Here is a 15320-nt window from a genome sequence, read left to right as displayed (position 1 = left end):
ACCTACAGACAGAAGACAAGAGAAAGACAAAATAACCTTGTGTGGAAGCACTCATTAATTAAATATGAAAAAGATGTGAAAGGAATATATGGTTGAGGAGAGGACCCCTTTGAGTCCTACCTCAAAAAGATAAAATAAAAATTGATTTTTATTGATTTACTTATAAAAATTCACTAGGGTGAACAAAAGTAAATGATAGTATAAAAATTGATTTTATCTAGATTGCCGTTGTACCAAATATGGTTCTAGATGTGGCAGGTGAAAATATAGGTATAATTTTGGTATAATTGTTTAGAAGAAACAATATATACAGGTCACAGAACAATCGGAATGTATGGTAAGCTTTGAGAAAAAAATGATGATATTAGATTTCCTGAAGGAAAAAGGCCCACAGCACCTAGTATTCCCTGGAGGTCTCCCATCCACGTACTGACCAGGCCATACCTGCTTAGCTTCCAAGATCGGACGTGATCGGGCGTATTCAGGATAGTATGGCCGTGGGCCAATTGTATCAGGAATTACGGATGTTTTTTGGGCTAATTTGAAAAATGCATAAATGATCAACTGAGGGGTTCTAATTGATAAGGACTGGTGTAATGATCACTTGATGACTATGGATGAGTAAATTCAAACCTAAAGGATGAATATAACGCAGGCACTTGGACCCAAAGAGAGAGGTTTGATATGCTGTTTAAATATAAATATGAATATAAATACAATGTTAGAGGTTACCACTTTGAGTATCTCCACTATGGATAGACAATAAACTTAGATTATGTTGCAAAATTTACTTAATTCAGAGCAGCGGTGTTGAAAGTTTCTCCTGCCCCTGTTTAGAGACGATGGATACAATGTTAGAGGTTGCCACTTTGAGAGTGTCCACTGTGAATAGGCAATAAACTTAGATTGTGTTGCACAAAATTATTTGATTCAGAGCAGCGATAATAAATGTTCACTTTTCTCTGTTTAGAGATAATAACAATTGATAATGCAATTCCTAATTGATAATAATAATATAACCGTGGGCACTGGATTTGTCGAACCCAAATAAAGGGATCTATGTGCTGCTTTGATACAGACACAGTTCTTAAGATTCCCACCTCCTATGTAGGTTTTGCACGCTGTAAACTCGCTGAAATGAATTTAAAGTAACAGACGATTATATATGAGCAGCAAAAATTGTGGCCATTGTTCCCATGTGGAAACAATAATAGCAATGTTGGTATTGGCAACTTTCAATTTAAACCTTTCTGTTATGGATGATCAAATGACTGGATTGAGAGCAGTCAAATTAAATGTTCTATTGTTCCTGTATGGAAATAATATTAGCTAGCAGTATAATTCCTGTATGGTAGGGCTAGCAGTGCTGATAATTATTGTCAAAGAAAATGAGTTCAATCCTGGAAAAATACTATTACTAATAGGAACCGCAAAAAAATGAACTGCCACCCCACCCCAATCTCAAACACCATTTTCTTCCCTTCTTCTTAACCACATTAACACCCCCCACTCCTCACAAAACAAATTTTTCTGCACTTCACCCACTGTCTCACATCAGAGCATCACTCCAAATTAATTACTCTCCCACTTTTCAATACCACATTCTTTCCATTTTCAACTAAATTTTATAAATTTTCAATTTTTCAAAGGTCCATCACAAAATTATATATTCAATTTATATTTATTTTTACTTCAATCCATTTTTATTATTATTATTTATATTTTTTTATTTTTATTTTTATTTTTATTTATTTTTATTTATATTTATATTCATATTTATTTTTATTTTTATATTTTATTTTTTATATTTTTATATTTATATATAAAAAAAAATTTTTACTATTATAATTTTATTTTATTTCATTTGTATCTTTACTTTTACTTTCATCCTTATTTTCATTTTTCCGATTTCCATGAATACTTATTTATTCATACTTGCATCCACTGGCATTTAATTTTCATTTTTCTCTTCTCATTCTCAAAATTATTTTATTTCACATTTTATATTTCGCTAACAATTTGCAGATAAACAACCAAGGCCAAAATCATCTTCCATTTCTATAGAATAGCAACATAAACCCTGCCCATATTTATGGCTATATTTCATTTCACACTCCTCTTTATTTATTTATTCATTCATTTATTTATTCATATTTTCATTACTTTATTTATTTTCTTCAATTTATTTTATTTTATCTTATTTCATTCATTTTTCTTATTCCAATTGCACAGGACATCCTATATACCGGCCTGTCCGTAATATCGCATTCTCTATACATGGCAAGTGAGTCTATCTCTCATTAATCTATCTCTCATTAAACAATCTCCTTTCATCAATCCCGTCAATGATCCCACTCAAGCTGAGCAACATTAAGTTACAATCAATTCTCGAGCATTTCATTGGTCCATACATTCAATATAATGGAAACCAGGCTGACAGACAACACGGGGCTTCCGTGAACAAGCCTAGTTCACAGGTGAAACGTACGTCGGAAAAGAAAAAGACGTCCAAACAGTGACGTCACTGCGGCTTCGCCCTCTCCGGAACGGGCGGCCGCACGGTCTCAGACCTCGGAGCACGGTCACGATCGTCTAACAAGTTACACCGATCGGCTGCCGGGATATCTACATCTCCGGAAGTGGTAACTTTGTATGCAATATCTGTTCCTTAGCAGCGCCTTAGACCTTCAATTTGGGTCTAACAACTCCAGTGCCTGCTCCATATGTGCACTTAGGAATGATCCTATTAACATCTAATTAAGGAATTGTATTGTAAGCACACAGAAAAGAAGAAAAAAAGACTTTCATTTATTATTTTTTCATTTTTTTGCGGTTCCTATTAGTAATAGTATTTTTCCAGGATTGAACTCATTTTCTTTGACAATAATTATCAGCACTGCTAGCCCTACCATACAGGAATTATACTGCTAGCTAATATTATTTCCATACAGGAACAATAGAACATTTAATTTGACTGCTCTCAATCCAGTCATTTGATCATCCATAACAGAAAGGTTTAAATTGAAAGTTGCCAATACCAACATTGCTATTATTGTTTCCACATGGGAACAATGGCCACAATTTTTGCTGCTCATATATAATCGTCTGTTACTTTAAATTCATTTCAGCGAGTTTACAGCGTGCAAAACCTACATAGGAGGTGGGAATCTTAAGAACTGTGTCTGTATCAAAACAGCACATAGATCCCTTTATTTGGGTTCGACAAATCCAGTGCCCACGGTTATATTATTATTATCAATTAGGAATTGCATTATCAATTGTTATTATCTCTAAACAGAGAAAAGTGAACATTTATTATCGCTGCTATGAATCAAATAATTTTGTGCAACACAATCTAAGTTTATTGCCTATTCACAGTGGACACTCTCAAAGTGGCAACCTCTAACATTGTATCCATCGTCTCTAAACAGGGGCAGGAGAAACTTTCAACACCGCTGCTCTGAATTAAGTAAATTTTGCAACATAATCTAAGTTTATTGTCTATCCATAGTGGAGATACTCAAAGTGGTAACCTCTAACATTGTATTTATATTCATATTTATATTTAAACAGCATATCAAACCTCTCTCTTTGGGTCCAAGTGCCTGCGTTATATTCATCCTTTAGGTTTGAATTTACTCATCCATAGTCATCAAGTGATCATTACACCAGTCCTTATCAATTAGAACCCCTCAGTTGATCATTTATGCATTTTTCAAATTAGCCCAAAAAACATCCGTAATTCCTGATACAATTGGCCCACGGCCATACTATCCTGAATACGCCCGATCACGTCCGATCTTGGAAGCTAAGCAGGTATGGCCTGGTCAGTACGTGGATGGGAGACCTCCAGGGAATACTAGGTGCTGTGGGCCTTTTTCCTTCAGGAAATCTAATATCATCATTTTTTTCTCAAAGCTTACCATACATTCCGATTGTTCTGTGACCTGTATATATTGTTTCTTCTAAACAATTATACCAAAATTATACCTATATTTTCACCTGCCACATCTAGAACCATATTTGGTACAACGGCAATCTAGATAAAATCATTTTTTATACTATCATTTACTTTTGTTCACCCTAGTGAATTTTTATAAGTAAATCAATAAAAATCAATTTTTATTTTATCTTTTTGAGGTAGGACTCAAAGGGGTCCTCTCCTCAACCATATATTCCTTTCACATCTTTTTCATATTTAATTAATGAGTGCTTCCACACAAGGTTATTTTGTCTTTCTCTTGTCTTCTGTCTGTTTCTCAAATAAACCTGCTTTCTATTAACTCATTAAGTGTGTGGACTAACGTTGCTACATCAAGCACCGCAATACTCTGCCAACAGGTTATGGGCCCAGCTTGAAGATTAACCCCTACGTGTTTGAGTGATAGCACAGAATAAAAGAACACACAGATAAAGTGCACAGTGTATAAAGTTACAGATTACTGCACAGTGTATAAAGTCACAGATGACTACACAGTGTATAAAGTTACAGAATAGTGCACAGTGTATAAAGTTACAGATTAGTGCACAGTGCATAAAGTCACAGAATAGTGCACAGTGTATAAAGTCACATAATAGTGCACAGTGTATAAAATTACATAATAGTACACAGTGTATAAAATTAGCAGTTTCTGAGTAGCTCGGGACTTACTCTGCCACTGCGATGAGTTCAGTCAGTTTCGTTCCTGGTTTGACGTCACAAACACACCCAGCGTTCGCCCAGGCACTCCCCCGTTTCTCCAGCCACTCCCGCTTTTTTCCCAGAAACGGCAGCGTTTTTTCACACACTCCCATAAAACGGCCAGTTTCCGCCCAGAAACACCCACTTCCTGTCAATCACATTACGATCACCAGAACAAAGAAAAAACCTCGTAATGCCGTGAGTAAAATATCAAACTTCTTAGCAAATTTACTTGGCGCAGTGCGAACATTGCGCATGCGCAATTAGCGGAAAATCGCTGCGATGCGAAGAAAATTACCGAGCGAACAACTCGGAATGACCACCAATGTGTAAAGTTGCAGATTAGTGCACAGTGTGTAAAGTTACAGGTTAGTGCGCAGTGTATATAGGTACAGGTTACTGCGCAGTGTATAAAGTTACAGGTTACTGCGCAGTGTATAAAGTAACAGATTAATGTGGTGTGTAAAGTAACAGATTAGTGCGCAGTGTGTAAAGTAACAGATTAATGTGGTGTGTAAAGTAACAGATTAGTGCGCAGTGTGTAAAGTAACAGATCAGTGCAGTATGTGTAAAGTTACAGATTAGTGCAGTATGTGTAAAGTTACAGATTAGTGCACAGTGTATAAAGGAACAGATTAGTGAGCAGTGTATAAAGGAACAGATTAGTGCGCAGTGTGCAAAGTAACAGATTAGTGCGCAGTGTGTAAATTAACAGATTAGTGCAGAGTGTGTAAAGTTACAGATTAGTGCACAGTGTGTAAAGTTACAGGTTAGTGCGCAGTGTATACAGTTGTAGGTTTCTGCACAGTGTGTAAAGTTACAGATTAGTGCACAATGTATATAGTTACAGATTAGTGCACAGTGTATAAAGTTACAGATTAGTGCACAGTGTATTAATTTGCAGATTAGCGCACAGTGGGCCTAATTCAGATCTGTTCGCTCGCTAGCGATCAGGGCACTAATGCACATGCGTATGCACTGCAATGCGCAAGCGTGATGTATGGGTACACAAAGCAGATCGTCGGTGTGCGGTGGATTTAATGAAGAATCCATTCGCACAGCCAATCGCAAGGAGATTGACAGGAAGAAGGTGTTTGTGGGTGGCAACTGACTGTTTTCAGGGAGTGTCTGGAAAAACACAGGCGTGTCCAAGTGTTTGCAGGGCGGGTGTCTGACATCAATTCCGGCCTCGAACAGGCTGAAGTGATCGCAGCGGCTGAGTAAGGTCAGACCTACTCAGCAACTGCAAAACTGTTTTTGTACAGGGCGGCTGCACATGCGATCGCATACTTGCACAGCTAAAATACACTCCCCTATAGGTGGCAACTATCTGATCGCCGCACTGCAAAAAATAGCTAGCGAGCGAACAGATCTGAATTAGATCAAGTGTATTAAGTTACAGATGTAGTACCCTGGTCCGTAGGTGTGCTGAAATTCCAACCGCAGCTGACAATCTTCAGGTATATTATTGCTACCCGCACACTGTGACAGAGAGGCAAGCGTATTGTTCCCCTTTTTTAAGGAGACACAGAATGGCCCATATTTGATACAGCACAATTTTATTGTAATACACTTACCAGAAAATCACAGTCATAACGGTAACAGTGAGAGTATACGAGCAAATTACACCATAAAATTTGTTCGATTGTAACACAGGTAACAGGTAAACAAGCTGGTTTAGGTTTTATGTAACAGAAGATTGACAGGAAGAAGGCGTTTATGGGTGTCAACTGACCATTTTCAGGGAGTGGTTGGAAAAACGCAGGCGTGTCCAAATGATTGCAGGGAGGGTGTCTGATGTCAATTCTGGTAATGGACAAGAAGATGTATCACAGCGGCTGAGTAAGTTCAGACCTACTCAGAAACTGCACAAAACTTTTGTACCGCTCGGCTGCACAAGCGTTCGCACACTTGCAATTGCTTGGTGTAGTACTTTTGTAAGATGTAGGGTATAACAAATCTCTGACCTCTCAAGATGATCCCGTCTGACAAAGATAACTCATCTCGCATGGCAAAGAATGGGCGTAAGTCTTGGGGAAGGTCCTTGGAAGACTGAGGCCAGCCTTGCAGGACAACCTGAGATAGACATTGACACAAAGCATCTGCCAGAGATTCTCTTTGCAGCTCCTCCAGGCGGGCAGAGGACAGGATTTGCACAGACATCACATTATAGTCATCATCAACCTGTAGAGGAACAGAATGGGGAAGGAATGCTCTGGAGAGGGCATCAGCCACAAACATTTCTTTGCCACGCTTTTAGATGATGTCTAGGTGGTACCTCTGTCATTTGAGCATCATCATCTGGATACGGGCAGATGCATTGAGCAGAAGCTTTCTCATGATGGTGATGAGCGGTTGGTGGTCAGTTTCGAAAGTGACTGGCCGGCCGTAGGTAAAGTAATGGAATTTGTGGCAAGCAAAAACCAGCGCCAGCAGCTCTTTTTCGATCTGCACATAACGGGATTCTGTTTCCGTCAGTGCCCTGGAATGAAAAGCAATTAGTATATTCTTTTGAAGGCAGAATGCACCCAATCCGTGCTGTGAGGCGTCAGCTGAGATAACCACCGGCAAATGTACATTGAAGTACTGCAGTACAGGAGGGCTGGTGAGCATGCTCTTCAAACTCGACACCGCAGCATGGTGTGGTCCCAACCAACACCACTCTGCATCTTCGTGTAGAAGTTGTTGTAGCGGTGCAGTGATCTCACTATAATTGGGGATGAATTTGGATAGGTAAATAGTCATCCCTAAGAAACGTTGGAGACTGAGTTTGTCCACCGGCAGAGGCATGTGCTGGATGGCCGCTGTTTTGTCAGGGTCGGGTTTAACACCTTGGTCTGTGAGGAGGTGACCCACGTACAGAACTTCAGGGTTGAGCTTTAAGTTGATTGCTCGTATTCTTTCCAATACATGGCGGAGACGCTCATCATGCTCTTGCATATTACGGCCCCAGATGAGGATGTCGTCGACTATAATCTCACAGGGGTATCCTGCAAACAATTTTTCCATACACCCTTGAAACACCTCACTGCCAGTAGTCAGGCCATATGGCATGCGTAAGAAGGTATATCTCCCAGCTGGTGTCATAAAAGCAGTGAGAAGTGACGATTCTTTGTCCAACAGAATTTGCCAAAACCCACATTTGTCATCTACTGTGCTGAAGACCTTGGCTTCTGGCATGCCAGCAATGACTTGTTCTACAGTTCTCAATGGGTGATGAGGTCTTAGTAACGCTTTATTGAGGTGCATGGGGTCTATGCAGATCCTTACAGTCCCGTCTTTTTTCACAGCAGCTACCATTACAGATACCCACGGGGTTGCTTCTTCAATAGGGGTTATGACGCCAACTGCAGTCATGCGCTCCAGCTCAGTTAGGACTTTGTATTTCATAGCGATTGGAACCCGCCAAGGTGCACACACTGTACGGATAAAAGATTAATCCAAGCGCATGTGGTAGATGACAGGTAGCTTGCCAATGGTGTCACAAGTGAATAAGTCCTCAAAGTCACGGAACTCTGGGGTATTATGCAGTATCAGGTGTACTTCTGGCCCCAGATGTATCAACCCAAGATGAACACTGTCCGGCAGACCGAGCAGTGGTCTAACATCACTATCTACTATGTGGAAAACAACGGTGCACACGTGTATTCGATAGTGGCGGTGCCTACGGTTTTGATAATTTGACCTCCATATGCCACTAAATTCGCAGTGTCTGTGTAGTCTTTTGTTGCCACAGGGCTAGTTTAGTGCAGCAGGATCCTGGACATTACGTTGCATTTGTCACCAGTGTTAAATTTAATCTTCAAGGTATTGCCACTATTTTTATTACACAGGCCAGTGAAAATCTCTCCTTGTTTTGCTAATAGATCTATGCTTTCACAATGTATGGTCTCAGCGGTGTGTGGTGTGGACTCGGTGCCCATGTGATTGACTTTATGCATTTGTCTTTCTCCCTACATCACATGTGGCTCACTGTGCGTCATGGTATACCTCGATCTGAAACACTTTGCAAAGTGGCTGAGCTTGTTGCAGTGGTTGCAGTGTTTGTTAAAAGCAGGGCAGATCTCCTGTGCGAATGCATGGCATCCCCCACAGTTATAACATGGCCTGTGCTGCGTTTGTGTATGCTGCAGACTGCATATTTCAGCTTCCCTCCATAACTTCTTTGTGCGCTGTTCTGATTGCTCGTGCAGCATGCATATGTGAATAGCTGAGTCTAAGGTCAGATCCTTTTCCCATAGTAAGTGTGCACGGACTGCGTCATTATGGGTGCCACATACAATGCACCCATAATGCACACATACAATGCGGTCAGAGCCGGATTAAGGGGGGTGCCCAGGGTGTCAGTACCACAGGCCTCCCTGTCTTAAGAGGGTCCCCCCGGCCAGAGCTCTGCACTGCTATGTCAAAATTCTTCAGGTTGCCGGGGCAGGAGGGATCCACGCTGCCGGGGGAGGAGTGCGGCTGTGCATGAGGCTTCCCACCCTCCTCTCAGGCAGCACAGGCGGGGACTGAGGCAAGCAATCTCCAGCCTTCGCTGTTGCCAGGAGAGATGTTGCTGGTGGCAGAGGCTGGAGATTGCTTGACTCAGTCCCCGACCGTGCTGCCCGAGAGGCGGGGGGAGTAAACCGCATGCACAGCTGCACTTCTACCCCAGCAGCGTGGATCCCTGCTGCCCCCGCAGCCTGGTGTCTTCTCTCCCTGCTGCAGCACGGCTCCCGCTGCCTGCGACCAGGGGAGGTGAACAGTGCGTGCAGCCATGGGGGTGCTAGTGGTCGGCGGGGGGGGGGGAGCAGGGGGCCCTCCTGTCTTGGGTGCCCTGGGCCCCTGAGGGCTTAATCCGGGACTGAATGCGGTCTCTGATCAGCTCATCGGTTATGGTTCCAAAATTGCTTTTTTTTGCTAACAGTCTCAGAGTGGACTCATATGATTGTATATTTTCCCCAGTTTTCTGATTCATAAAATTAAATGTGTGTCTGTCCATTATTACGTTTTTAACAGGGGCTACTTAACAATACACAGTTACCAGTAACCATAGTGTGTATGTATTGCAGCTCTTGCATAGCAAGTGAGCTACTATTGCTGAGCATTTAACTGTGTGCTTCCACTCATACCAAGCTACCAGCAACAAATTCAATTTGTGAGCAGCATAATTATTACATATGTACCCAGCTATAGGGATTGCACATAGTAATTTCATTCAATAGCTATATGGTATCCATTGTAACAAACGAAGCTACTTCAGAGAATTAAATCTCTTTCTATTTGAATTGAGGGATGCCTCCAACAGAATAATGGGCCCTACAGACACGGCGATACGCCGCCGAGCTGCCCGACCGCCAATACAGCAGACGGGCGACCCGGCGGCGAGGGAGCAGTGACGGGGGGAGTGAAGTTTCTTCACTCCCCCCATCACTCGGCTCGATAGCAATGCAGGCAAATATGGACGAGATCGTCCATATTGGCCTGCATGCACAGGCGACGGGGCACCAATGATGAACGAGCACGGGGCCGCGCATCGTTCATTGCTGGTGCCTCCACACTGACAGATATGAACGGTATCTCATTCATTAATGAACGAGATTGTTCATATCTTGCAGTGTTATCGCCCGGTGTGGAGGGCGCATTACTGTGTACATCAGTAGTCCCTTAAATATATGAGAATATATTTAGCTCATACATATAATAAATCTAGTGGGGACACACAAATAATACACAGTCTATAATAACTACGGCGTGTACCAAACTGCAATATTTATAAATCAGCAGGTGAGTATTAAATATCTTTATATGCTCACATTATAATGACAACTATGGAGGTCATTCCGAGTTGTTCGCTCGCAAGGCGATTTTAGCAGAGTTGCTCACGCTAAGCCATCGCCTACTGGGAGTGAATCTTAGCATCTTAAAATTGCGAACGATGTATTCGCAATATTGCGATTACACACCTCGTAGCAGTTTCTGAGTAGCTTCAGACTTACTCGGCATCTGCGATCAGTTCAGTGCTTGTCGTTCCTGGTTTGACGTCACAAACACTCCCAGCGTTCGCCCAGACACTCCTCCGTTTCTCCGGCCACTCCTGCGTTTTTTCCGGAAACGGTAGCGTTTTTTCCCACACGCCCATAAAACGGCCTGTTTCCGCCCAGTAACACCCATTTCCTGTCAATCACATTACGATCGCCAGACCGATGAAAAAGCCGTGAGTAAAATTCCTAAGTGCATAGCAAATTTACTTGGCGCAGTCGCAGTGCGAACATTGCGCATGCGCATTAAGCGGAAAATCGCTGCGATGCGAAGATTTTTACCGAGCGAACAACTCGGAATGAGGGCCTATATATATATATATATATATATATTAGTGATGTGCACCGGATATTTTTCGAGTTTTGTGTTTTGGTTTTGGATTTGGTTCCGCGGCCGTGTTTTGGATTCGGACGCGTTTTGGCAAAACCTCCCTGAAACTTTTTTGTCGGATTCGGGTGTGTTTTGGATTCGGGTGTTTTTTTACAAAAAAACCTCAAAAACAGCTTAAATCATAGAATTTGGGGGTCATTTTGATCCCATAGTATTATTAACCTCAATAACCATAATTTACACTCATTTTCAGTCTATTCTGAACACCTCACACCTCACAATATTATTTTTAGTCCTAAAATTTGCACCGAGGTCGCTGGATGACTAAGCTAAGCGACCCAAGTGGCCGAAACAAACACCTGGCCCATCTAGGAGTGGCACTGCAGTGTCAGGCAGGATGGCACTTCAAAAAAATAGTCCCCAAACAGCACATGATGCAAAGAAAAAAAGAAGTGCACCAAGGTCGCTGGATGGCTAAGCTAAGCGACACAAGTGGCCGACACAAACACCTGGCCCATCTAGGAGTGGCACTGCAGTGTCAGGCAGGATGGCACTTCAAAAAAATAGTTCCCAAACAGCACATGATGCAAAGAAAAAAAGAGGCGCAATGAGGTAGCTGTGTGACTAAACTAAGCGACCCAAGTGGCCGACACAAACACCTGGCCCATCTAGGAGTGGCACTGCAGTGTCAGACAGGATGGCAGATTTAAAAAATAGTCCCCAAACAGCACATGATACAAAGAAAAAAAGAGGCGCAATGAGGTAGCTGTGTGACTAAGCTAAGCGACCCAAGTGGCCGACACAAACACCTGGTCCATCTAGGAGTGGCACTGCAGTGTCAGATAGGATGGCATATTTAAAAAATAGTCCCCAAACAGCACATGATGCAAAGAAAAAAAGAGGTGCACCAAGGTCGCTGGATGGCTAAGCTAAGCATCACAAGTGGCCGACACAAACACCTTGTCCATCTAGGAGTGGCACTGCAGTGTCAGGCAGGATGGCACTTCAAAAAAAATAGTCCCCAAACAGCACATGATGCAAAGAAAAATGAAAGAAAAAAGAGGTGCAAGATGGAATTGTCCTTGGGCCCTCCCACCCACCCTTATGTTGTATAAACAGGACATGCACACTTTAACGAACCCATCATTTCAGCGACAGGGTATGCCACACGACTGTGACTGAAATGACAGGTTGGTTTGGGCCCCCACCAAAAGAGAAGCAATCAATCTCTCCTTGCACAAACTGGCTCTACAGAGGCAAGATGTCCACCTCCTCCTCATCGTCCGATTCCTCACCCCTTTCACTGTGTACATCCCCCTCGTCACAGATTATTAATTCGTCCCCACTGGAATCCACCATCTCAGGTTCCTGTGTACTTTCTGGAGGCAATTGCTGCTGGTGAATGTCTCCATGGAGGAATTGATTATAATTCATTTTGATGAACATCATCTTCTCCACATTTTCTGGAAGTAACATCGTATGCCGATTGCTGACAAGGTGAGCGGCTGCACTAAACACTCTTTCGGAGTACACAATGGAGGAGGGGCAACTTAGATAAAATAAAGCCAGTTTGTGCAAGGGCCTCCAAATTGACTCTTTTTTCTGCCAGTATACGTATGGACTGTCTGACGTGCCTACTTGGATGCGGTCACTCATATAATCCTCCACCATTCTTTCAATGGTGACAGAATCATATGCAGTGACAGTAGACGACATGTCAGTAATCGTTGGCAGGTCCTTCAGTCCGGACCAGATGTCAGCACTCACTCCAGACTGCCCTGCATCACCGCCAGCGGGTGGGCTCGGAATTCTTAGCCTTTTCCTCGCACCCCAAGTTGCGGGAGAATGTGAAGGAGGAGCTGTTGACGGGTCACGTTCTGCTTGACTTGACAATTTTCTCACCAGCAGGTCTTTGAACCTCTGCAGACTTGTGTCTGCCGGAAAGAGAGATACAACGTAGGTTTTAAATCTAGGATCGAGCACGGTGGCCAAAATGTAGTGCTCTGATTTCAACAGATTGACCACCCGTGAATCCTGGTTAAGCGAATTAAGGGCTCCATCCACAAGTCCCACATGCCTAGCGGAATCGCTCTGTTTTAGCTCCTCCTTCAATGTCTCCAGCTTCTTCTGCAAAAGCCTGATGACGGGAATGACCTGACTCAGGCTGGCAGTGTCTGAACTGACTTCACGTGTGGCAAGTTCAAAGGGTTGCAGAACCTTGCACAACGTTGAAATCATTCTCCACTGCGCTTGAGTCAGGTGCATTCCCCCTCCTTTGCCTATATCGTAGGCAGATGTATAGGCTTGAATGGCCTTTTGCTGCTCCTCCATCCTCTGAAGCATATAGAGGGTTGAATTCCACCTCGTTACCACCTCTTGCTTCAGATGATGGCAGGGCAGGTTCAGGACTGTTTGCTGGTGCTCCAGTCTTCGGCACGCGGTGGCTGAATGCCGAAAGTGGCCCGCAATTCTTCGGGCCACCGACAGCATCTCTTGCACGTCCCTGTCGTTTTTTAAATAATTCTGCACCACCAAATTCAATATTTGTGCAAAACATGGGACGTGCTGGAATTTGCCCAGATGTAATTCACGCACAATATTGGTGGCGTTGTTCGATGTCACAAATCCCCAGGAGAGTTCAATTGGGGTAAGACATTCTGCGATGATGTTCCTCAGTTTCCGTAAGAGGTTGTCAGCTGTGTGCCTCTTATGGAAAGCGGTGATACAAAGCGTAGCCTGCCTAGGAACGAGTTGGCGTTTGCGAGATGCTGCTACTGGTGCCACCGCTGCTGTTCTTGCTGCGGGAGGCAATACATCTACACAGTCATATAGTCCTGAGTCTGCCCTGCTCCACTTGTCCACATGTCCGTGGTTAAGTGGACATTGGGTACAACTGCATTTTTTAGGACACTGGTGACTCTTTTTCTGACGTCTGTGTACATTTTCGGTATCGCCTGCCTAGAGAAATGGAACCTAGATGGTATTTGGTACCGGGGACACAGTACCTCAATCAAGTCTGTAGTTGCCTGTGAATTAACGGTGGATACTGGAAACACGTTTCTCACCACCCAGGCTGCCAAGGCCTGAGTTATCCGCTTTGCAGCAGGATGACTGCTGTGATATTTCATCTTCCTCGCAAAGGACTGTTGGACAGTCAATTGCTTACTGGAAGTAGTACAAGTGGTCTTCCGACTTCCCCTCTGGGATGACGATCGACTCCCAGCAGCAACAACAGCAGCGCCAGCAGCAGTAGGCGTTACACTCAAGGATGCATCGGAGGAATCCCAGGCAGGAGAGGACTCGTGAGACTTGACAGTGACATGGCCTGCAGGACTATTGGCTTTCCTGTGTAAGGAGGAAATTGACACTGAGGGAGTTGGTGGTGTGGTTTGCAGGAGCTTGGTTACAAGAGGAAGGGATTTAGTGGTCAGTGGACTGCTTCCGCTGTCATCCAAAGTTTTTGAACTTGTCACTGACTTCTGATGAATGCGGTCCAGGTGACGTATAAGGGAGGATGTTCCTAGGTGGTTAACGTCCTTACCCCTACTTATTACAGCTTGACAAAGGCAACACACGGCTTGACACCAGTTGTACGCATTTCTGTTGAAATAATTCCACACCGAAGAGGTGATTTTTTTTGTATTTTGACCAGGCATGTCAATGGCCATATTCGTCCCACGGACAACAGGTATCTCCCCGGGTGCCTGACTTAAACAAACCACCTCACCATCAGAATCCTCCTTGTCAATTTCCTCCCCAGCGCCAGCAACACCCATATCCTCATCCTGGTGTACTTCAACAGTGACATCTTCAATTTGACTATCAGGAACTGGACTGCGGGTGCTCCTTCCAGCACTTGCAGGGGGCGTGCAAATGGTGGAAGGCGCAACCTGTTCCTGTCCAGTGTTGGGAAGGTCAGGCATCGCAACCGACACAATTGGACTCTCCTTGGGGATTTGTGATTTAGAAGAACGCACAGTTCTTTGCTGTGCTTTTGCCATCTTAACTCTTTTAAGTTTTCTAGCAGGAGGATGAGTGCTTCCATCCTCAGGTGAAGCTGAACCACTAGCCTTGAACATAGGCCAGGGCCTCAGCCGTTCCTTGCCACTCCGTTTCGTAAATGGCACATTGGCAAGTTTACGCTTCTCCTCAGACGATTTTGATTTAGATTTTTGGGTCATTTTACTGAGCTTTACTTGTTTGGATTTTACATGCTCTCTACTATGACATTGGGCATCGGCCTTGGCAGACGACGTTGATGGCATTTCATCGTCTCGGCCATGAC

The 15320-nt window shown here is 43.4% G+C and overlaps 2 pseudogenes; one reads left to right on the top strand and one right to left on the bottom strand.

Moving 5' to 3' along the window:
- Positions 1 to 385: 385 nt before the first annotated feature.
- On the bottom strand, positions 386 to 503 carry LOC134946409 (5S ribosomal RNA; annotated as a pseudogene).
- Positions 504 to 3757: 3254 nt separating this feature from the next.
- On the top strand, positions 3758 to 3875 carry LOC134946408 (5S ribosomal RNA; annotated as a pseudogene).
- Positions 3876 to 15320: the final 11445 nt, after the last annotated feature.

Source organism: Pseudophryne corroboree, chromosome 7 (genome assembly GCF_028390025.1).
Source record: "Pseudophryne corroboree isolate aPseCor3 chromosome 7, aPseCor3.hap2, whole genome shotgun sequence".
Classification (NCBI taxonomy): Eukaryota; Metazoa; Chordata; class Amphibia; order Anura; family Myobatrachidae; genus Pseudophryne; species Pseudophryne corroboree.
This window is presented reverse-complemented; position numbering and strand designations above follow the sequence as displayed.